General features: G+C 36.8%; 1 protein-coding gene and 1 pseudogene across 1 annotated transcript in view; both read right to left on the bottom strand.

Annotated features, from left to right (window-relative positions):
* KCNQ5 (potassium voltage-gated channel subfamily Q member 5) overlaps positions 1–24,773 on the bottom strand; it is a 489,866-nt gene that overhangs the window by 387,176 nt on the left and 77,917 nt on the right. The gene's annotated exons all lie outside the window — the stretch shown is intronic.
* On the bottom strand, positions 19,551–19,649 carry LOC121105747 (annotated as a pseudogene).

Here is a 24,773-nt window from a genome sequence, read left to right as displayed (position 1 = left end):
CATTCATTTCCTAAGATAAGGTCTTATTCATCTAGTATTTCTGGTGACTTGAACAGGCAAATGAGAGGTACTAAATAAATAAATAAATAAATGTTTAATTAATTAATTAATTTATTTGAGAGAGTGAGCAAGAGAGAGCAGGAGCAGGGGGAGGGAAAGGGAGAAGCAGACTCCCCTGCTGAGCAAGGAGCTGATGTGGGCTATTTCTCTTGTAAGTACTTCAGTATTTTGGTGGCCCATACCTTGATTTCAATCAGATAAGACCCAGAGCAGAGAACCCAGATAAGCTGTGCCTATCACCTGACCCACACAAACTGTGAGATAATAAATTTATGTTGTTTTGAGCCACCACATCTGTGGTAATTTGTTACACTGCAATAGATTACTAATACAATCAATTACTAATACAATAGCTTAGGCTTCTAGTGCTGTAAATATTCTTAAAATACAAGAGCTAATTTTATTTTTCTCATTTTAAAGATTTATTGTGTATGAAGCAGACTCTGAATGACATCAATTCCGGGGACCATAAAATCGTTAGTAGAAGAGCTGCTGTGAGAATTAATAGCTTCTCAGCCCTAAGTTCTCGGCTCACTGAACATACCATCTGTAGCTCTGTTGCCTTCTCTGATAGAGAAACAAATTATTTAGGGGGCTATGATTTCCTTTGAATGTTGTGTTTGTAAGAGTAGTGTCTATATTATCATTCCTAAGAAAGAATAAGTTTAAAAATGAAATTTAGTAAAGCAGCCAGACTCAGAGTTTCCGCTATTGAAATCAAAGAAGTTCAGAAGCAGCAGAGACTCAGAGTAAAACCAAAGTGAGAGGTGGCAAGGCCACTGATAGAACAGGATGTGGTAAAGTCTACATTTTTTTCTCTTGTGTCTTATTTATTAGTCCCATATAACACACCACAAATGGTGGCTTCGGTCCTTCAGATGTAGCACCTGGTGTCAGGCTTTTTCAGCAGAGCTACTCCATGGAATTATCCAATGGAGAACTGCTTTCGGTAATTCCCCACAATTACACACTCTTGCAGTTCTTATATTAATCCCTAATTTATTTTTAAAATGTTTTCAACAGACATATTTATTTTTTAGAACAGCTGCAGGTCTACAGCAATATTGAGCAGAAAGCAGAGATTTCCCATATAGGCTTTGCTCATACGTACAGCCTCCCCCACTATTAACATCACCCCCCAGAGTGGTACATTTGTTACAACTGATGAACCTATGCTGACACATCATTATCCCCAATAGTCCATAGTTTGCATTAAAGTTCACTCTCGGTGTTGTACATTCAGTAGGTTTTGATCAATGTATAATGTCGTGTATCCATCGTGACAGTAACATATAGAAGTTTCACTGCCCTAAAAATCCTCTGCTCTGCCTATTTGTCCTCCATGCCCCACAACCCCTAGCAACCACTGATCTTTTTAGTGTCTCCATAGTTTTGCCTTTTCCAAAATGTCATACAATTGGAATCATACAGTATGTAGCCTTTTCAGATTGGTCTCTTTCACCTAGTAATAATCACTTAACTTTCCTCCGTGTCTTTTCATGGCTTGATAGCTCATTCCTTTTTAACAGTGAATAATATTCTGGTGTCAGCCTGTACTACAGTTTATCTGAAGTATACCTTGGCTACCTACTGATAGACGTCTTGGTTGCCCTAATTCCTTTTAAAAATACTTTTTCCATGCGACCATGCAAGTTCTTACAGTTTACAATGGAAAGTAATGTAATAAATCCAATACAAGAGCAAAAAGAAAAACAAAGTGGAGAAAAATAAGATATTCTAAGAAATATGTGAATTGAAAGTCTTATTTGCATACTGTTTTGGATATACTGAAAAATCTTAAATGGCTACAGTTGAGAACCTAAAATTTAATGTAACATTTTGGTATATTTATAGTCGTTTAAAGAATAAAATTATATTACACACGAAAATATCTGAATTCTATAACAGAGGGAAGCCTCTGAGAATTTAAAGCAGCCCCAGAACTCCTCCCCGAGGTAAGTGAGGCTTCCGGTGCCAGAGGCTGTTTTGGGTCTGAAGGATGTGGAGGGTCAGTGTCCTCAGTCCTCTTGCACTGACAGATTATTTTTGCCCTCTAAGCTATGTTTCAAACTTTTTCACCCAGATTGTAAATAATACATTTCATGTTCTCCATCTCCCTCCTTCCCTTCCAGCACCCCCTATCTCTCACAGCCCTACTACAAGACCCACAGGATAAGACACACCCTCCCACACCTACCCACACTTTCCCTCAGGCCCCCTCAGAAAGCTGCTTCTAACTCTGATCAGTCTAGTGGCTTCCATAAAGAAAAAAAGTCATCTATATTTTCTGGAAGCACTCAGAGTCCACAGGCAGAGACCGTGTCTTAATCATCTTTGTGAGCCCTGTACAAACTGTGCCCTTTGGGGATTATATTTTAACTTCTTACTGAGGTTCCTCAAGTCTAAAGAAGAAAAAGAGAACATGTGACCCAATTCCGCTTGAAAACATTTCAGAGCTGAAAAACTAAAAGACCAAAGCAGTGATTTCCAGTTCAGAGTTCGCTGAACACTGGGTTGTTTTAAATGATCCTAAGCTGTAAAAAAAAATCAAACTGCACTCACTTTTTTCACTTTCCTATTTTCCTCTTGGGATTTTCCTTCTCCTTTCTCACCGCACTTTGAGGAGAAAATGAAAAAATGTTCTTGTCGTGGCAGGGACTGGAAGTCGCTTTCCTGAAATCCATCTCCCCCTTCTTCCTTACTAGCAGACTCCCATATTCTTGGGAGTAGCCCCTTCTACAGATCAGGAGGGGGAAGTGAAAAAAGCGAGGCTTTAAAAGAGGGTTGGTTTAGCCTGGTGGTGCACTTTTTGCCCGGCTCCTCCTTCTTTGTCCTCAAGCCTGAAATGGGCATTTTGGCAAGAGCTTCTTCAGCCATCTCACCACAAGGCAAACTTGAAGATAAAAACCATACACTAAAGATAGTGGCAGAAAAAGAAATAAGGAGCCTACATCACTGACGTTTATGAAATGACCACACCGGGGCTGGAGCGCCAACACCCAGAACTCATGCATAGGAGACAAAAACAAACATCTATCTCAGTTTAAAGTCACTATTATTTGGGATAGCCATCACATGCAGCCAATTCTAATTGATAAACATTCTTAGATCCACTTCTAAATGACAACTGTTCTGCCTTCTGTGGCCCTTCTAGGTACATTGTGCTTTTCCCATGCTGTGTGTGCCAGACAAATCTGGTGGCTTTCATTGGATAGGATGACGGAAGCTAGTTAGCATCAGGTATGCTACACTTCCCCACCTGTCCCCTCATTTGCACTTAAAACTTTCATATGCCTTTTTACTACATTATCTGTTTCTTCTAGTCCTGCAGGAATCTGCATGTAGAGCTAGGATTGAAACAGCTAGCAAGTCCTTCCTTCTCAGCATCACATATGCTAAGCCATACATTGAATCAGAAAGAAAAGCACTTAATCAGAAATCTATGAGGACCACATGGAGAAGGCTTTAAAAATGCTTCTAAAGGACATAAAAGACAACCTGAACAAAAAGAAACACATACCATGTTCTTGGACAGGAACCTCACCATAAAGACATGCATCTTCTGAAAGCTATTTTGTAAATGTAATGACATCCCAAAAGAAATCAATATTTATTTTCCAGGATGAAATACAATTACTCTAAGGTTTATATAGAAAAATAAATAAACAAGAACATCCAGGGAAATTCTGGAAGCAAGAATGAGAAATGAGTAACTACCACATAAAACACCAGAAACCCTCAGTAATGAAACCAATACGGAACTATTACATGAACAGAGATGTGAGTTTAAGGAAAAAATAAACTTCAGAAATAGACTCTAAAAAAACCAAAATTTTAGTATATGATAAAATGTGGCATTTCATATTCATGGAGAAAAGATGGACTATACAATTAAGTGGTATTAAGAAAACCAGGTAGCCGTAAGGATAAAAAAGTGAATCTCTAACTTATACATACACCAAAAATTTTTTTTGCAAGAATCAGACTAAATGTAATAAAACAAAATAGTAAAAGTACTAGAAGAAAGGATAAGAATTCTTTTTATAACGTTAAAGTGGAAAAAGTCTTTTCTGTTATACAAAATCTAGAAGACATAAACGAAAAATTGATAAATTAGGCCATGTTAAAGAAAAATAAATAAAATTCTAAGTAGTTTTTAAAAAACTATAAAGAAAGTCAATACATTTGAAAAATATTTACGATTCAAGTAACCTTAAAAGGACTAATTTCCTAGGTATACATGCAGCTCCTACAAAATACTCATTTACCCAATATCTATTTAAGGCAATAAGACAAAAACTAGCAACACAATGAAACTTGGTCAGTCTAAGAACAGTTAATATAAATTAAAAAAAATACAAACAGCTCCTAAATACATGAAATAAGCTCTTCCTCATTCATAGCAAAAGAAATGCAACTTCATTTTTCACTTAGGAAATTGGCCAAATTCCAAGAGTTTGCTAACATACTATTGACAAGGTCATAGAAAAAGAGGTCCACTCTGTATTATTGGTGGGAGCAATATTGTTAGAAATTCCATCAAAGACAATTTGGTAGTTTCTTTCAAAATTGCACACTCATAAACCCTTTGGCTCAACATTTCCACTTTTGGGTTTTTTTTCCTATAAATATACTAACCAATGTGCCTAAAGACAGGCATACAAGATTATTTATTGCAACATTATCTGTAATAGCCAAACATCTGGAATGCTGTAACTGTCCTTTGACGGAAAACGAATTAAGAACCATGGTATATCCATTAAATGAAATAAAATACAGCTCTAAAAAATTATGAGAGAGTTCTTTCTGTGCTGATGTGAGAAAATCTATAAGATACCTCAAGTGAAAAAAGGAACATTACATAATTCTTATAGTCTATTACAATTCTGTGTGAAAAAAAGAAGAAAAATGGGAATATACTGGGAGGTAGATGGTTCACTCTATACCTTTGTATAATTTTTGATGCTTGGGTCATTAAAATAGATTACCTAGTCAAAAAATTGAATAATTTTTCATAAAAGAAAGATTATGTATACATATCATTGAGACTTTTACGAATCTAGAGACCTGTGTAATTATGTCCTAGAAGATTAAAGAAGAATTAAAAAGCCAAAAATAAATTTAAAAATAAAGGTTTTTTTTCTTTTCTTGTCTTAAAAATCGTGATGCTTCTGAATACACTCACCAAGAGAAGAGTTGCTACAACCTCATTCCCTATTTAGCTAATTCCCAAGGAGCAGAATCAATACCTAATTAAAGGATATTCCCCTTCTCCAGGATAGGGAGACCTGGCAACATTCATCCAGTGGGATTTCGGAATTATTAAGGACCAGTGACTGCAATGTGCCTCTCACTGTCATCTTTTTTTCAATGGAGTGTTCACAGTGGCTACCCTGTTCCTATTTCACAATTACATGTTGGAAGATTGTTCATCACGGGGGAGGATTAGATAACTTGTCTCTTAAATTCACAAGGTTTCAGATCAGGAAAGGCTGCATCTAGAACTGACACAAATCAGAAAATCTCGGACTTCAAAACTGATTCCATAAATTAATGACAATTCTAGGACGTCTGGTGAAAGGAGATGATTAGAATTAAGGTATTTTGTGTGTGGAAGGCACTTTAGTAATTGCGATCTAGAAGGTGAAGCATGGCAGATTGCATTGTTGTTCCCAATTCCCCACTTTTTTCCAGAGCTATGCCATATTCCACATGACTGTGCAGAACCTGCCACTAGAATCAAATAATTTTTTTTCCCCTCATTGATGTTAGGCTTGCCCATGTGATTTGCTTTGACCAGGAGAATGTTCACAGAAGTACATAAGCAGAGCGTTAAAGGGTTCTTGCCTGGTTGGGCTTTAGCATATTTACTCTGCCTTTTACCATGAGAAGACAATGCTTCACATAGCTTCTGGTCCAAGGAAGATAAAAGAAAGGTACAGTCAACTTAGATCAAATACGCAACTTAAAGCCACGCCGTGCTGAGGGCAGTCTAGATCATCAAAATTTCAACTGGCCCAGCCCATGTGTGAGGAAGAAATAAATGGTTCCTGAATGCTCCTGGAGATTAGGGAATCTATTATCCAGTATTATTGTGGTAACAGCTAAGAGCTAATTAATACCAATTCAGGAATCTAAAGAATTATTGAGGAAATAACAGTTGCTAGAAATTGATTCCACCTTATATCAGGGGCAATTGTTGGCAAGTCATTGCTATTCAGTACATGTCTACAAATGTCCAAAAAGATCCAGAAAACTTGTGAAACCAACTGACTGCTTCACAGAAAATGACATAGGGATATTCTCTGAGAGGCAGGAGGCACTAAGTACATAAATGCTATCATCAACTTTACATGTGAAAATATTTTATTTAATATTAAGAACAATGTTTGGATATTACACAATGAAAATCTTTATAACAAAAACTGGAAATTATTACCTCAGAGATGGGCTTGACATTTCCTGCACTTATTATTTCCCCATAAATCTTGATCAAAATGAAAAGTAGAAATCTCCAGTCCATGCGCTAAAAGTGACTCTATGGGAAATGTTACTGCTCAGAACAGCTCATGGCTCATCCCTCCTGCCCCTATGGCAGGTCATACTGAGACCCTGCGGTGCTACATACAGAACGTGATCCCATCACAGTTAAACACTGATGGTTACATCAGCCCCATTTCAAGAAAGCTTTTCAACGTGTAAGGACTGAATGATTATAGTAGCTGACCAGCTGATTAATATTTTGAAAAGAAACTACTTTTCCTGCATGCCATGAATAACAGTGATCTGAACAGCTTATCTTTAATCAACATGCCACAGAACTTAAGGCCTTCATTCTGTCTTTACTCTTTTTTTTTTTTTAAGATTTTATTTATTTGTGAGAGAGAGCAAGAGAGAGAGAGCACGAGCAGTGGGGAGGGGCAGAGGGAGAGGGAGAAGCAGACTCCCCATTGAGCAGGGAGCCCAACAAACATGGGGCTCGGTCCCAGGACCCTGAGATCATGATCTCTCTTTTTATATTCTATTTCTATCTTAGCTAGGGTGGCTATAACAAATTATCATAGACTGGGTAGCGTACATAACACACATTTCTTTCTCATAGCTTTAGAGGCTGGAATTCCAAGATCAAGGTGCTGGAACATCTGGAGGGCCATCATAGATGGCCATCTTCTCATTGTATCCTCATATGGTGGAGAGCAGAGAGCCAGAGTGAACTCTCATGTCTCCTCTCCTAAGTGCACTGATTTCATTCAAGAGTGCTCCACCTGTATAACCTGATTACCTCCCAAAGGCCCCACCTCCTACTATCACCACATTGGGGGTTAGGATTTCAACATACATATTTTGGGAGAACACAGTCCATAACAGTCTCTTAATTTTATTCCTCCCTCGTTTTTCTTTCCTTTAATCACAAAACAGAATTAAATAAATATATATATAAAATAACATTTCATAATCTATTCTCCATTGCTTTCTGATCACCCTTTCACCTCCCTTTGCAACCCCTGCATTGGCCAGTCACCTTTGACGAGAGTTTTAAAAGGTGCCCTATTTATTTTTAACAATGAAATTTATGAAAAGAAGTCGTTTGTTGTGTGAAAGTGACAATATTAAAAACCAGATTTTATCGATAGTTTGTAAATATCTTTTCTCTGATAAATCATGTTATTAAGTAAAAAAATTACCAAATTTCATATTTTTTTAGATTATGTGAGATAAAAACTTTTATATACAATAGATGCATGCATTATGCATACAAATTACTTTGGAAATAGGACATTTTTTGAAACTGTACTAAGAGATGACAATGATGTATTCATTTTTGTTACATCATAAACTGATAAATTATATCTGATTTTATAACTTATTTTCACTGTAAAATTCAAATATTCTAATCTAAAATGGGATTCTTGCTAAGAATAAAAATAACTAGGTTATACTCTCTTTGGCAATTAAAAATGATTCTTATAGAAATTATTTTTTCCTACTACTCTTACTAAAGAAAAGTCAAGCCCACCATATGTACTACTTTAATCAGTGAGTTTCTCAGAGTCCATAGAAACAAACTGAGGGCTTCAGAGGGGAGGAGAGTGGGGGAATGGGATAGGCTGGTGATGGGTAGTAAGGAGGGCACGTATTGCATGGTGCACTGGGTGTTATACGCAACTAATGAATCATGGAACATTACATCAAAAACTAGGGATGTACTGTATGGTGACTAACATAATATAATAAAAAATATTATTATTAAAAAAAATAAAATAAAAATAAAAAAATAAAATTAATCAGTGAAATTTCCCCCAAAATCAGCAATCAATATGATCAATTCATTTTTGGGAAACATAGGAAAAATGATGGCTACTTGAACTTCATTAAATATGTTAAGAGTTTATACATTTTGGGAATATATATTTATATATTAAGAGTTGATTATAACTCAGTGTTATTTTGTCACCAACTAGATTACAATATAATTTAATATTGCATTAAAAAGACTATTTGGGAAGATATCATGGTTCTTCTATTAGATGATTTTTTTAAGGTTTGTTTATTTGAGAGAGTTAGAGAGAGCACGTGGTGGGGGGGAGCAGCAGAGGAAGAGGGAGAGAGAGAATCCCAAGCAGACCTGCTGAGCATGGAGCTGGACATGGGGCTCCATCCCACGATCCCAAAATCATGATCTAAGTGGAAACCAAGAGTTGGAAGCTTAATCGACTGTGCCACTCAGGAGCCCCTCTGTTAGATGATTTTTTAAAACAAATTATGTCTAGGGGAAAAGTAGGGAAATTTTTTTAGATAAAAATTCATCCTTATTTTAGTATTTAAGAAACCAATTTTAACATATTCTTTAAGATAAGTTGTTAATTTCATAATGGATGAACTAATACATTAGGATTATATTGAGTTGTTTAAATTTGTTAAATGTAATCACGTTACAAGGTAAAACAAAACTCGTATTTCTGCTCTGAAATCTACGGTAAATTAAACAATATATTTTCTATTTGGCTTCAAATGCCTCTTTTTAATGAGAGAGAGCCACAATGAGAGGGCACAGATGGACATTTTGCACAAGCATGAGCTGTTGCTTATTCATGAGTAAAATTACTCTCACCAAGTCTGTAAAGTAGTATGGTTTTTGTTCAGCACTGCCTCTCACTTCTCAGTGATGGCACTCACGTATTGTGGCCAAGGAGAACACGGGCCCATAAATCTCTCAACGGGCAAACATTTTCTATTTTGTCAGATGAAGTCTCCATTTCTCATTTTAAATTCACTTGGTGTGTGTGTGTGTGTGTGTGTGTGTGTGTGTAAATCTAGAGTCAGAATGTCTCCTTAGGGCAAAATGAACAATTTTCCAAGACACCTGGTCACTAAGAAAGGTTTCCAGGGCTAGCCTGTAACCACTATGATGCCATTCTGTAGTCTAGGAAGAATACACAAGGAATAGACTATCCCACAGGTCATGACGGAAATTCCCAGTTGCCTTTTAAATCTGATCCCCTAAATCACAAAATTAAGTGTTTGAATAAAAGTGGCCAAAGGAGTAAGAAGAGGATGTAATCTTTCTTTGCTTTAAGAATAATAAATGACAAAGCATGAGTTCTGAGGCATCTATTTAGTACATTTAAATAGACTTATTCTTTTTCTTTATGCGAATTAGTTTCATTTTCCCTTCTTGCTTTTAATGACAAAAACATTTACTACCAAATTTCCCTAGCATTCTTGTATTCATACTTCCTTAGTGATATACAGCTATTTTTATGGCTTAAATAAAAATGAGTAATTCCAAGTCTCTCTAAAATAATTAGATGGCAACCAGGGAGAAAATATCTATATAAAATATATAAACATGTATAGATGAAAGACTTGCAAATAAGCCAGAGTTTCTAAATAAGAAATCATGTCAAAAGAAACCCAATTACTTAAAAATCATATTATAACATTAGCAGACAAAGGAAGTGCAGAAAATGTAACAGACCTTAATTTTAGCATAGTCACTTATGAACTCTCATTTGAAAAATGAATTCAAATTAGCTGGGATAGGAGAGCTCTCGTCTGCACTAAAATAGCAGGAAGGGTTGTAAAGGGAAGGTAATGATGAATGGCAATGTATTGAATCACAGATTTTTTTTTTTTTCAAAAATGGTTCCAAAATCTAATGTATTCAAAGTACTTAAAATACCAAACTATTCATACAATCACCTGAGATGAAAGAGAGGAAGGAAGGAAGGAAGAAAGGGAGAGAGGGAGGAAGGGAGGAAAGCAGCCAAGTTTTATGTGTTTCCTGCACACTTCTGTAGTTTGAGCATTAATCCAACAGCAAGCCCTAAAAGCCTGTAGGACTCATACTCTGTAACACATCTAATAGCAAACTCAATATATTAGACACATGCCCAATTTTCTTCCCCTCACTTCTCATATCATTGCCATATATAATGTAACAGGAATGTCAAGATTAATTACAGAATAAAGACAAGTAAAAAGAAAATTAAACACTGATTGCCATGGTTAACATGTACTCAACTCGCACCATGTTCTAGGTGCTAAGATTTAAACTGATCGTTTTACTTAATCCTGACATCAATTTTAAGAGGTAAATATCGTTATTATTCCCATTCTACAGATGAAGAAACGCAATTTCTTTTCTTTTAAGACAGCCAGTAAATTGTGAAGCTAGAACTGAAACAATGCCTTCCAAAATAGTGCTCCTTTCATCACTTCACTATTGTTATTATTGTTATTTGTTGTTATAATTACTATCACACTTACTTTCATGGAGTTAACAGACAGGGAAACAAAAACACAAACGCATTAAAATGTAAACAATATGGCTGAATAGCTCTTCAAGATAATAACCAGAGATATGCTGAATGACAATTCACCAACACATACAGAGTCCTTACTCTGATTTAGCCACCACGCCAATTCACTTTTATGTGAAGCATCTCTACACTTCATGATTTTATGAGGTTGATAGAAACGAAGACACTGAGACTTGGAGGGTGTAAGAAACTTCTCTACACAGTTGTGGTGGAATCAGGATCTAAACTTGGGAGTTCTGATTTGGGAGATTCTGTGCTTACCCTTTCCCCAATGGGGATTTTCATAACTGGATGCACAATAAATTGCACAGGTCCTGATTACCTTAGAACTTCAGAGAAGGGAAAATCACTCCCGCCTGACAGACAGAAGGCAAACAACAACAATAAAAAGAGTATGCCTGGTAGGTGGAAAGTGAACACAGCTCAGAGAAGAGAAAGCACAAGGCAAGGTTCAGGGAGAGTGTAAGAACCAGTGAGAGGGGAGCCAAAGATCAGAAAAGATGAGTGGTAGGAGAAAACCAAGGTACTAGTCTTCTATTGCTGCTGCAGCAAATTACCACCAGAATATTGGATTAAAACAGCACAAATCTAGTATCTTATGGTTCCAGAGATTGGAAGTCCAGAATCACTCTCACTGGGCTAAAGTCAAGGTGTCAGCAGGGCTGGTTCTTTCTGGAGGTTGTGAGGGGAGAATTTGTTTCCTTTCCCCTCTCAGCTACTAGAAGTTATATGCCTTCCTAGGCTCAAGACCCCTTCCTGCCATCACTCCAATCTCTTGCTTCTATCTTCACATACTATCTGTTCCTCCTGCCTCTCTGATATGGACAACTATGATTACATGGGCTCACCTCAATAGCCAGGATAATGTCTATCACATGATCCTTAATTTAAGCACATCTGCGAAGTCCCTTTGCCATATTCTAAGTACCCTATTTCCAGATTCTGGATATTAGGACATGGACATCTTTTGGGAGACATTTTCCAGCCTATCACAAGACTAACTAGGCAAGTTCACACAACCTGATAGTGGATGACCCTCTTTACCAAACTGGAGATTAGCAAGAACTACTAATAACTATCTAAACAGGGAAATAGAATAACGAAAGTAATACTTTAGGTTGAGTAATCTGGCATTTAGAATGATTCATCTAGGGGCACTTGGGTGGCTCAGTCGGTTGGGCATCGGACTCTTGGTTTTGGCTTAGGTTATGATCTTGGGGTAGTGGGATCAAACCCCGAGTTGGGCTCTGTGACCAGGGTGAAGTCTGCTTGGGAATCTCTCCCTCTCCCTTTGCCCCTCCCCCTGCATGTACACACTGTCTCTCTCAAACAAATAATCTAAAAAGAATGATTCATCCATAGCAGTGATTCTTAACGATTAGAATGTATGAAAATCACACTTTGAGTTTGTCATAAAATAGAGTGTCCTGGGCCCTTTCATCATAGAGATTCGCATTCATCGGGCCTACTGTAGAGCCTGGGAATCCTCCTTTTTTTGAACCCACCCCTTCAAGTGATTCTTGTGCAAGTGATCTAAGGTCAGGCTTTGAGAAATACTGGTCTGCGACACTTAAATGCCTTTGTAAATACACACTCACTTGTTCGCAACTCCAGGCAGAGAACCAGATCCGGATTAAAAAAACAAACCATGAAAATCAAATGCACACTTTAAACCTATTTATAAACTTATCTGTTTGTAAGACTTATCAAAAACCTAAAATAACAGCCAAATAAGAGAAAGTAATTATTTTAAGCATAAAGGTAAAAAAGGTATTTGTTTTAGATAAAGGAGAAGACGACATTTGATAATTGTTGTACATCTCTTATTGGGCTCCTACTATGGGGCCAGGCACTGTTCTCAGTTCTATATAGTAATCAATTCACTTAACTCTCACTCCATGGTTATTTTTATAATCTCTGTTTTGCAGATGAGAAAACTAAAATTTAGAGGGATTAAATAGCTTGTCCAATATCACAGCCAGAAAATGACAGAACTGGTATTTGGTCATTATCTATCCTGTTTCTAAATTTATACACTTCCTATTTTGCTGCTTTATTCTCTGCAAGATGCTTACCCATAGGATTGTAACTACTATACTCATAAATTTAAATGTAAAATATACAATCACTTAATAGATATACCTGACTCTAAGAAGGAGAAATAAGAGTGGAGAGAAGGAGAAGCAACGAACTAAGAACCAGAGGTTGGGGTTTTATCCTGGCTCTAGGCCCAGTACCTCTGGGACCTCGAACATAGCCCTTCATTTTCATGGACTGCTACAGTTTCCTGATCTGTAGACCAGGCCCAGACAAAATAATCTCTAAGATCCTCATTGTTTTACACTTCTAGGAGTTCCATGATTATATCAATTAATGAATCACATCAAATATCATATATCATTCCACACTGATTTGATCATGCTTTCCTTGAAAAAGGATTTCTATGTATTAGCAGAAACCTCTTTGGCTGAAAAATAGCTAAATTAGAAAGAAATTGAAGAAAATTACATGCTCACACCCTGCCTAGACTCTGTGGAAATAAAGGGAAGAAATATCCTTTGCCACTTATTCCAAGGATACAGCAACACAAATAACATGATATACCTGAGTCAAGAAGGAAGCAAAAAAAATTCTCGGAACAGGCAACAATTAATTTGATAGATTCAGAAACTTAGGTGAATGCATAGGAGTCCTTCCCTAGGAGTTTTGTCATCTCTCATTTTAGATAAAATGTGAAAAAGCATCCATTCCACAACAGATGAAAAGCAGCAAGCCTAGCAGAAGGTTAAGTGAGCTGTGCACTCACGTGTATAGCAGTAAAAGGCAATGGAGAAGATAGTAAAACTATAAAAAGCTGACACAATGACTCAAACGCACAGGTTCTGATGCTCCTTCATTGGGACAAAGGACACTCCAGAGGCCAAATGGCAGAATGATAGCACTGCCTTGGGTGCAGACAAATAGATGGCTTCGGATCTTGTCTCTAACATTGACTCAACATTTACTGAGTCACCACCAGATTTTAGTTATAGATCAGGCATAGGAAGAATGAGAATTAAGAGGATGATGATATTCTTGCCACATCCTTCAGTGGTCTGGGACAATGGTGATAGATTCTGGCTGTAAGCCGTAAAGCCAGGAGGGCCTAAGTCGAGGTTGTCTGTCCTTGAGGAAGTGCTTTGGGAGAGGGAACTGCTGCCAGCACTAGAGGGTTCTGGAGATGATGCTGGCACAGTAATACTGTGCTGTCGGATCCCTGAGGAATTGTTCAAGGAAGCAAGGGAGTAACCAGAGAGACAAGAGAGGAACCTATGAGAACTACCCAGAAAGGGCCCACAAGGCGACCACTGCCAAGAAAAGATGTCACCTTCAGAGAAGGACCTCTAAGCAGGATGCCACAAAGTTGTAACATTAAAAGTGTGTATGGCTTTGGAGTCACATAGACCTGGTTTTGAATCCTGACTTAGCTTGGGCGTTCAGTACCCAGATTTTTGACCAAATATCTGCCTTGTCTCGTTGGTGAGAACTGAATGAAATAGTGCTGGTATATAACTGTACTTCAGTTACATACAATTTTTTATTTTTTATTTTTTCATTACTTAAGAAGTTTGGGCTGTACTTTGGAGGAACCTAGGAGAGGAGGGGTTTCCAAGCAGGGTTATTTTTGGAAGCAGCAGGTAGACTGGAACAGCCAGGGATGCCTAATGTCTAGAGAAATCTCTGCCTCTGTCTTCTATCTCAATGTCCTTCATCTTTGGGGAAGGGAGACTGTATTAGTCTTTCAAAATACTTCTCCAAGGGAAGAAAGAATAACACTTTTCCATCAGAAAACCTAGCATAGTAGGGATCTAAAAATCTGAGTCGAGTTCAGATTCCTGCTGGTACAGGGCAAGATTCCAATTTTTCCACCTAGATTTCATGTTTTTAAGAGAATGCAATTATGTTTTGTTCATCTTTGCACGCCCCACAGATCCAAACAAATAGTAGATGCTCAATAGTTTTTGAATGAATGAATGAGTGAATGAATGAATATCCTTTCCCCTAATCCCAGTAGTATCTCTCTTTTTTTTTCAACCGACTATTTTACATCCATGTTTGAACTACTTCTTAGAAGCTATTTTTAGAAAACAAAGCTAGAATATTTTTACATTTTAATACAAAAAGAACAACTGACGAAACACTAGCAATTACAAAAGCAGGCCTAAAGTGAGACTTAAATTGGGGAGTGGGAGAAACTGTCGTTTTTTTGTCCTTCCTTGTCTGGGTACCCCCCAAATATGTGAAAGGATTTCAAATAAGACCGTAAGAAGGAGCAGAAGGGAACAATCTCAAGACCTGGCTTAGCTCCCAAATCTGCAAGTGAAAAGCAAGATAAAGATAAAGGCAGCTGCTGCTGAATGCCACCAACTGCTGAGGGAAAAGTGGCAAGCAGAGTAGGCAGAGCAGCGAAGGACGAGGCCCACGTTCACAGCACAACTATTCAAACTCTCTCAGAGATCAGTTGAGAGGAACTCTTTTATAAGATCATGGCTATCAAAAGGAATTGAGGAAAAAAAAAGCGAATGCTGGCTGCCAGGGCAACCTCAGTTTCTCAGGGAAGCTACTCAAGGGAAATTTTTAGCAATGTAAAGCAAGGAAGAGGGCTCTTCACAGCTCTCAGCCAAAGCCAATTAGTAAAAACGTACAGGCACTCCATGCGCGAGGCATTGGGTATGTGTTGGGGTGGCTGTAGGGGTCGGAAGGGGCGCACATATGAAACAAAGTCTTTGCACTCTAGACATTTATGGGTAATGATTGGCAGTGTGATATTTTCGAGAAGGTCATGCAAGGTCATGCTAGGGACGACTCCAAGGCAGGATTCTAGCTACTGTTGGTACTACTGTACTAAAAGCGAAGTGAGTATCTACTGAACAAGTGGTCTTCAAAAAAATTTTCAAACACCTTCTTAGTACTAGGAGTATTTTTCATGTTTTTAGAGAAACTCATTCATGAATGCACGAACAAAAGTATTCACCCAGTTTTTATTTCTGTGGTTTAAATGCACATTAAAATATCCAGAGGCAGCCTCAAGGAAATGGATTCTAAGTTAAGGACTCAGGTGATGCTGTGTCCCTCACTCTTTAAATATGTGGCTAATGTTAAGATGAAAAGTCCAAAGCCTGCAGTCTTTATTAAAGATTGTACCAAAAATAAGTGTTCCTATACTAACATTGCACATGTGCTATTTTCTAAAAGCATATGTCATCCAAGAATGATTTCCCAATGAAGACATTATTTGGTAACCCCTGGGAAGTTCAAGGTGGTCAACCATTCATCTTAAGCAAACTATCACAACATTGGTGAAACAACATTAGGTACTAGGCATTCGAATTGTCTATATTTGCTCAAACTGGGTAAGCAGCACTCTTTTTTTTTTTGTGATACAGTTTATGAAGCTCACCAAGTTATGCCAGTGAGACCTCACTACATTGGGATCATTACTCACATTTTGTCAATAATCAGAAACAATCCTCACTAATACATTACAATATCTTCAAGAATCATCATTCGCCCCCCCCTAAAATGCAAACTCCATGGGAGCTCTATTTTGTTTACAGCTATTTTCCCAGTCCCTAGAACACTCTTCAGCTTATAGTAGGTGTTTAATAAACGCTGTGTTGATAAAATGCAGAAGTGAATTTAAATCGCTTCTTTGAGATGGCACTGGGGAAACAGTGGCTAAACTAGAACAAGAGGTTTATATGTTTTATGGATAAGCACCCCTGCACTCTCTTCTCTAAAGACTGCTTTTGTTAAGATATGCTTTTCTCTTGTCTCACCAAAGTTGAACATGTCTTTCAAATAACATTTTTAGGAGACCTAAAAATGACAAGGTGTGTGTCTGACATCTGACACCCACTCAGCAGACAGTAACTGAACTCCTATTATATACTGGATATTATGACAGCCATATACCAGCCAACCAAACAGATGTGGTCTTATTTATGTCATAAAAATGTGAAAATAAATTTAATCTTGAGGCTATAGACCCAGCCTTTACAAAAGGTGGTGCCCAGAACTGATTTGCAAAAAGTAAATCTTCTACGGGGATTAACGATTAAAGACCATGGAGAAGCCTCTAAAGTGGGGTTTCACCTGCTTTTGGTATTGCAAAAGAGCCAAATGAATATTCAACTGAGCAAAACAAAAACAAAAACACCCCCCAAAAACAACTTAAAACAAAGGGAAACATTTTAACTGTTTCCTTGATGCTAAGAATGGTTTTACACACTACTACGGTAGTTCATTCATAAGTAAATAAATGAATAAAAACATGTGACTGTACATACATACTATATCTTATACATCCAAATAATCTATTTCCTTTATAAAACAGTTATTCTGTGAGGTAATACATTTACTCTCATGAGCAACCTTTTAAGTATTTCAAAACTACTTTTTAATCTCCTTTGGAACTGTGTTCCATTCTTTTAAATATACTCAAAGAATGAATTTTATTTGGGGAGGCTGTAGAAGGACATTTGGATCCCTTATGATAAGCAATATAAATAATCAAGGCAACTCCAAAAGAAGAGCTCTAAAATAATGGTGAACAACAGCAATACCATTTGAGTAACTAGAGAATTTATTATGGTAGCTATTGTTAAGATCAACTCACACTGTGTTATTGAAACGTATGTATTTTTGAATCTCAATTTCTTATCCTTTAAAGATGCATTCCTAAAAGAATAATTTTATTTCACCACCTTATTATTATGTTATTTTTTCTCCAAAGAAATCAGACATAGGACATTGCTGCAAACCTTTCAAAATTACACATTTAGAAGTGAAACATTTAATAAAGAGCTAAAATAATCCACAAGCCAATAAAATGTATTAAAATTTAAAATATAATAGGAACTATGTCTCCTAGATGGTCTATAGGAAAGGAAGAATTAACCCATGTTTGATCTGGTCTAGTTCTTTAAATTCAACTTAGAATTTTCTTTCCCCCACAACAAATTCTTTATATCACTTCCTTTAATTTTTAGGTCTTTCTTACAAATAGACATATACAGTTTGTCATCTGTTTGTTTATGCCAAACCCCCAATAATAAGGCTTCTTGATATTTAAATATCATTTAAGAGTTCTTTAGAATAGAGGTTTCATTTATCAGGTGACATTCATAAAATTATTGTCCTAAGTTATTATAAATATGCTAATGTACTTTCTTTAAATATGTGTGCATAAAAATGTTTGCATTAAAGATCAGGAAAGATATGGAAAGTTTAAGACCACAAAAGTTTTAAATTTGAGCACTACTGTGTGAGAAAATTAAAATGAATTTATCAGCTATCTTTTAATCTGTTATAAATCATATGACATACTTCCTATGTGAAAATGATCTATTTTTCAAAACTTAAAAAAAACCCATAAAATCCACTGCATTATTTTTTCTGTGATACACATACTGTTTCTGGATGTGGACTCTAATGTTATAAGACAAATGTTCTCACTGTATTTCATCCTTAACAAACTGTTCAAGAGTCCTTATTGACTTAAAATAGGTACTCAGGGGTACCTGGGTGGCACAGTCAGTTAAGTGCCTGCCTTCGGCTCAGGTCATGATCTCAGGGTCCTGGGATCAAGCCCCACATGGGGTTCCCTGATTAGCAGGGAACCTGCTTCTCCCTCTCCTTCCTGCTTGTGCTCTCTTGCTATCTCCCTCTCTCTCTCTCAAATAAATAAAATCTTTAAAAAAAAGGTGCTCAATTACGATCTCAAATATATTTTCATGGTTTTACATGTAACAATATAAAAGTAATTATACCACAAACATCAATCGTGAACTTCTGAATTTCGATATATGCTATAGAGGAAAATTATTTTTAGATACAAGATTTCTCAAGACTCGAAAAATTTAGACACTATGAGGATATTCAGATACTGTGAAATAATTATTCTTTTTAAGACCTCAGTATGAGATATCATTAGAATTTCATAGTATTAGATTTATCATTAAAATATAGCATGAAACCAAATATTATTTTTAAAATATTTTATAAATGTCCTCTTATAATTGATTTCCCTTTTTTAATTTGGATATGTCTGTATTTCAAAGTAAGCAGTTCTGTAGGATGAATAAGTACTAGAGATCTAATGTATAGTATGGTGTCTATAATTAACAACACAGTATTGTATACTGGAAATTTGTTAAGAGTAAATCTTAGGTGCTCTCACCACACACACACACACAGAAAAGGTAAGATGGATATGTTAATTATCTTGACTATAGTATTCATTTCACTATGTATATATGTATATCAAAACATCATGTTATACATCTTAAATACATAATTTTTGATCTAAAAACAGAATTTATTTAACAATACTATATTTTATGTGGATTATTTGGGAGGAATAAGTTAGGCACTGTACTCTGAAATTATTTGGTTCAACTTCACAAAATCTGATTCACAAAATCTTAAGGAAAGGAACTCTTGAACACCTATTGTTCATGAGATCTCTTTTTTAAATTGAAGTGTAGTTGACATATATAATACTAGTTTCAGGTGTACACCATAGTGACTCAACATTTATATACATTACAAAATGATCACCAAGATAATCTAGCTACCATTGGTCACCATACAAAGCTGTTACATATTATTAACTATATTTCCTATAAAACTATGGAGTGCTTCACAAATTTTCACGTCAACCTTGTGCATGCTAACTTTTTTATATCATTCTAATTTTAGTATATATACTGCTGAAATGAGTACAAATGTATACAATTTTTATTAAAAAAATCCAAAAAAGTAAATTACATACACTATTAAGCCAGTACATGGCCTCAGCCAGGAAGAGGGTTTATCCTCTTTACATTTTAGTAAGGTACCAAAGAGGCTAACTACCATGTGTGGGCAGGAGTTGATTCAGCATAATTTAGAATTGCCTTCTTCTGCTCATCACCCATTCCATCCTATGTTTCAGGTTCTTATCTGAACCTCTCTACAAAGAAAGCCTTTGTAATAATCAAAGGGCAAACATTTATTGAAAGCCTATAATATACAAGACTGTAACTGATTAACAGCCAAAATCTGCAAGGTGAATGCGAGAGCCTCAAGGGATTTAGCCTGGGGATTTGGGAGAACCTGGTTGTACTGTGAACACATCCAGATACCAGCCAGTTTGCGTGCTACCAGCACCACATGTGTTCTTTAATGATCTCACTGGTAGGTACAGAGATGGGAGTTAATCTTCACACCCACCTTGCAATGGCCTGCCTGAAATTGGCCACTTTAGGGAGGAATCACACTCTCACTTACCTCAGTCCAATTAAAGAAATACTCACTAGTAAATAATTTGGCAGACACTTCTTTGTCATAAAACATATTTAAACATCAATTTTGGCCCCAACATAAAGACAACTATTTAATGATAAGAACAAATACTACGTTATTTAGCTAAATTGTATGATTTTAAAACTCTTGCCCACATTTAAAAAGTTCCATCTAATTTACAATGCAATTAATCTGCTCACAGACATCGTATTTTTCCTCTTTGTTACATTTATTTGTGTTTGCCCATTTCCTTTATTATCTCCTGTTAGAAAACTGTTTCTAGCATTAATTTGTTTATTCTAAATATGACGGCAAAAATCCATCAGATTTATTGCCCAGACTCCCTGGTGCCCATGAATATGATTCTCAGGATATTAAGGGGAAATCAAGTTTTTGCTATTTTTGAACTGCCTTGATATTAGCAGTTATCATTTAGAAACTGACGGAAATTAGCCAGTATATGGCATTCTGACATATATCCGTTGACAAGCTCTGAATCTGATGGTCATTAGTGGAATCACAGTAGCTACCAAATAATATCCAAGGTTAGCACTATCCATATTTATGACAAAAAGAGATTTTTATGTAACCACACAATATCAGGCATAAAGTACACAAGCAACTGCTTCTGAGCTACAACAGAGAAAAAACGGAAAGCATTCAACTACATTGCATGGGACATTCTATGAGGGTCCTGTTAAGCTTAGTGGGGGATCCATTTCTATTTTGAACTCTGAAGATGGTATAAGCCTTCCTACCAAATGGGCTATAAAAAGCTCCTCATGCTACAGCTCAAGGACTGAGAACTTTAGAGACACTGAGCACAACAGTTACTGTAGCATTGCACAATTGTGGCTAGCACTTTGTTGAACATACTGGAGGGAATCCAGGAACTCTTTAGAAATACATTATTTGATATGAACTTGAAATCTCAGATAGGTAGAGAAATTAAGGCTGACTAATAAGAGGCCTTACACAACAACAGCAAAAAAATGGACTCAGCAAGAGCATTTATATGTCTTTAAGGTGCTCGGAACCTACTCCACAGCAGATGTAAGTACACTTATAGAGGAATAAATGAAGTCTGTGAGCAAACAGGAATGATTTAATTCTTCTTGTGGTAGTGGACAAGGGCTCACAGGTGAGCAGACATTTGTGTTAGGCGTCTAAGAATGAATAGGATTTTATCACATGTATAAGGGGAAGAGGAACTCATTCCAGTTCGAGGGATGAGATGAAGAAAGACACAACTCAGGATGGAAGTGCATATCCCTTCTGGCAACAGCACAGGAGGTACATAGAATATTTATGTTTAGGGTCATAGGAAGGATGTGAGATAAAACTAGAAAGGCAAGAGTTTGGGAATATCATTTTAAGGGATTAAGCTTTACTCACTGTAAATGGGAAGTCTTCAAACATTTTTGAGAAGGACAGTGACATGAGCATATCTAGTCTTTACCTCCTTCTGTAAGACAAAGAGCCCCATTTGGCCTTAGACTATTCTTGAGCCTAGAATGGACACTAAAGAAACTTAATTAATGTTTGTTTATTAATTAATATTCACACAACTTAGGTGTGGAATATATGGAATATGTAATATTGAGGAGTCAAAAGGGAGAGTAGAGGCACCAGGAGACCTTAGAAGGCATTGCAATTGTCAGGAAAAGGGAGTTATCCAATGAACCAGGACAGGGGTCAAGTGGCTTGGAAGGTGGACATAAAAAACATCATAAAGGCAGAATTCATAGAATTTGGTGATTGGTTGGATATCTGAAGAAGAGAGAGGTGCTTTATAACTCAAAGGAGCAGGTAGAGGTCATAAGAAAGGCCTTGAGGAGAAGGAGGTGTGAGGTTGTGGTGGGGGTAGAAAACAAAGAAGAAGGGTGTCTGGGATACTTTGAGTTCAAAGCCCCTTTTGGATCTTCATGTGGAAACAACAAATGTAGGGCTGACACTTCGGGGAAGTCAGTTAAAAATGTTAACAAGCCAAAATGTTTGCCTGGATTTCAAATGCATGACTTGATATCAGGAATTGCATTTCATACTAAATTGCAAACTCAACCAACATTTTATATCTACCTCCACCATCAGGCTTTAAGCATCTATTTATTTATTCATTCTGTAAATATTACTGAGCTCCTACAATATGTCAGGCATCGTTTTAAGTGTGAGGATGCAGCAAACATGAGAGAGACAATGTTCTTGTTCTCATGTACATTATCTTCCACTGGAAGATAATCCAAGACCAAATAAAGTAATAAACATATAATAAAATTTCAAGTAGGGTAAGTGTACTGAAGAAAAATAAAGCAGGGAGAAAGAAGGAGAAGTATTCCTTAAACTAAATATTTACAGTCTATAGTTGAGATCTAAAACAAGGACAATTAATGACTTTTCTCCTTATTCTTTCCATTGCAGATAATAACATGTAAAAGTCAAGTGGGTTATCTACCTCAAGGAAGAGGCCATTCAGATGAAATGGAGAGGCAGGATTTTCTGCTGCATATTCTTGATCTCTAAATTGAAGTCTGTGACCCCAATTTAGCTATAAGAAAACTACGCTCATGAGTATGAGAAATGTCCCCAGAGGGTTTCATATAGCTCTTCTGCAAGGCAGAGAATCTATATGAGAATAGCTAGGATTAGACACATTATACTCATGACCTTGGAAATTAATTAATTAATTAGTCAGTCTATCTTTTTGTGGATGGTACACAGGTGGTGAAATAAAATTATTTTTATCATTTATTTAAATCTTAATTATGACTCATCATGTGGCTATGCATGAATCTAGTAAAGTCTTTGTTATGCAGAGTGTAAGGAAGCACAGAGTGAAATAAAAAGAGGGAGGGAAGGAGATAGTAAGGCAAAAAGTGGTTGAGCTTTCATCCAGAGAGAAGACTTCAAGTGAACTTGTCAAGAAAAGCTATTGGTGTTCTATTACTTGAATACATTATTTCCAAGTGTCGTTAAGATCATAATTTAATGCAAAGAATGATGATGTAATTACATACACACCCATGCTGGGAATATGTCGGAGATGTGGTTCTAAGAGACTGTTATTATCTGAGGTAAATCTTGCACATAAGCAATCAAATCTTCTTTGAATCAAAGACTGACAACAGGGATAAATAAATTCAAGTATTTTAAAGCCCTTCTAGTCATTAGGATTCAGAAGTGCTCATTCATAGGCTAGATTTGCTGCTGCATTCCACTCGCTCCAGAGGATAAACTCACCTTTCTTCTTGAAACACTCTTTTCCCCTGGCTTCACGTACCTCAGACTTGACAGATTTTCTTCCTGTCTCTCAGTGTTCCTTTGCTGTTTCTCTGTAAGTTCTGCCCAGCCTATGAATGCTGCTGTTCTTCAAGGTTTCATTCTAGACCTGTTTCTCTTTTCATATGAAATGCTCTCCCTAGATAATCCATTCATTCATTCATTCAACAAATATGTATTGAGTGCCTCCTATACGTCAGCATTTTTCCATGTACCTGGGATACATCAGTGAACAAAACAAATAAAATCCCTGTCTCTAGAGAACTGAAACTATAGCAGGTTTCAATTACTATATATATGCTGGTGAACCCCAAGCTTATATCTCCAGCTTCCATCTGTTCTCTGAGCTCCAGATTTATCCACTTACTCATTCTCCACTTGGATATTTTAGAAGCATCTCAAATTCAACATGTCCAAAATGGAACTGATTAGGTTTGGAGATAAAATTATGAATTCAGTGTTCCCCATCTCAAGAGTGGTATCAACTTTCATCTGCAAGACCCAGAGATATAGAAGTAATCCTTGTCCTGTCAACTTCATCCACAAATATCAATTCACTTCTCTCCATCTTTGTTGCCTCCTTTCCAGTCCAGTCTACTTCATCTCTCTGGGACCTTTGGAGTGGTTCTCTCCTCACTCAATCTTTCCCTATTCCAATTAATTTTCCACAGCCAAATGATGCTTAAAAATGCCTTTTTTTAAAAAAAAAAATCATATCAGCCCCTTTAAGATAAAGGCCAAAGTCCGTCGCAAAGCCTACCAGACCTTGTATGCTTTGGCCTCCCTCAACCTCTTTCATCTCTCCATGTACCGTTCTTATCTTTGCTCTTGGAGCTTCAGCCAATGGGCCTTCAGAATCTCAAACACACTATGTGCTTTTCAAATGTAGGGCCCTTGCACATACTGTTGCCTTATGCTACTTCAAGTGGTTAACTCCTATACATCCTTCAGTTTTCAGCCCAAAGGTCCCCTATTCAGGGAAACTGTATCAGTCTGCTACTGCTTCCATAACAAAACATTACAGACTGAGTGGCTTAAATAATATAAATTTATTTTCCCACAGTTCTGGAGGCTGATGTCCACGTCAAGGTGTTGGCAGGTTTTGTTTTTTCCTGAGGCATCTCTCCTTGGCTTGCAAATGGCCAGCCACCTTCTCACTAAATCCTAACATGGCCTTTTGTCTGTGTGCATGGATTCCTTGTATCTCTTCCTATTCTCATATCTCTTCTTATTCCTACTGGATTAGGATCTCACCCATCCACTTCATTTTCCACCTAATTATCTCTT

This window comes from Ursus maritimus, unplaced genomic scaffold, assembly GCF_017311325.1.
Source record: "Ursus maritimus isolate PB19 unplaced genomic scaffold, ASM1731132v1 scaffold_29, whole genome shotgun sequence".
Classification (NCBI taxonomy): Eukaryota; Metazoa; Chordata; class Mammalia; order Carnivora; family Ursidae; genus Ursus; species Ursus maritimus.
Note: the sequence above shows the minus strand (reverse complement) of the source record. Positions and strands in the feature narration are given on the sequence as shown.